The following is a 930-nucleotide window of genomic DNA, read 5'->3' as shown; positions in this document are numbered from 1 at the left end:
CGGTGCGGGGGGCGCGGAGCGGGGCGGAGCGGGGCCGTGCGGGATGAGGGAGGGGGCGAGGGGCCGGGCCGGGCCGGGCCGGGTTGGGCGGGCGGCGGGCAGGGTTTGCTCTTCAATTTTTTTATGTTTTTCCTATTTCTTTTCCCCATTTTTTTTTTTCTTTTTTCCCTTTCTTCTTTTTCTTTTAATTCACTTCCATCTTTATAAATAGTTTTATTCACTCTCCTTTATTTAATTACTTTTCCTGTTCTTACTTTTCAGCCGATCCTTTCCCCAGCGTTACTCCTTCCCAATCACCGCATGCAGACAGTGAGCAAAATCAATCCCTACACGCAGTCACTCCCCCCATCCCCGGCCCCATCCCTGCTGTGTTGGAGGGATCATTTCCTCGGTGCCCCACAGGTCGCACCCCCCAGAGGGTGTTGGGGTGTGCAGAGCCCTGGGGGTATATATAGCATATAATAGCAGCAATAGGGATGGGGAAATATCATCCCTGAGCTTGGCTGGGTGCTGGGGATGGGATGGGATGGGATGGATGGGATGGGATGGGATGGGATGGGATGGGATGGGATGGGATGGGATGGATGGGATGGATGGGATGGGATGGGATGGATGGGATAGATAGGATGGGTGCAGTGGATGGGATGGATGGGTGCTCCATCCTCTTTCCCCTTCTTGGCCTGGAGCAAGCTTGCTCCTGCTCTGCCCCAAACCACCCCCATGCTCCTTAAGCAGGCATAGGACCGGTGTGAGCAGAACATCCTGCTCTCCTTTGCTATGGTGGGAGGGTATAACCACCCCAAAACCCCTTCTGTGGCTCAGCATGGTTCTGCATTGTGCTCCTCAGCCCCCACCCCCTGCCCTCCCTGCCCACTGTGCCATTCCCAATGCAGAGCAGTCACCGCATCCCGCTGGCAGCCTCGTGCCCGC

This window comes from Coturnix japonica, chromosome 23 (assembly GCF_001577835.2).
Source record: "Coturnix japonica isolate 7356 chromosome 23, Coturnix japonica 2.1, whole genome shotgun sequence".
Lineage (NCBI taxonomy): Eukaryota > Metazoa > Chordata > Aves > Galliformes > Phasianidae > Coturnix > Coturnix japonica.
Note: the sequence above shows the minus strand (reverse complement) of the source record.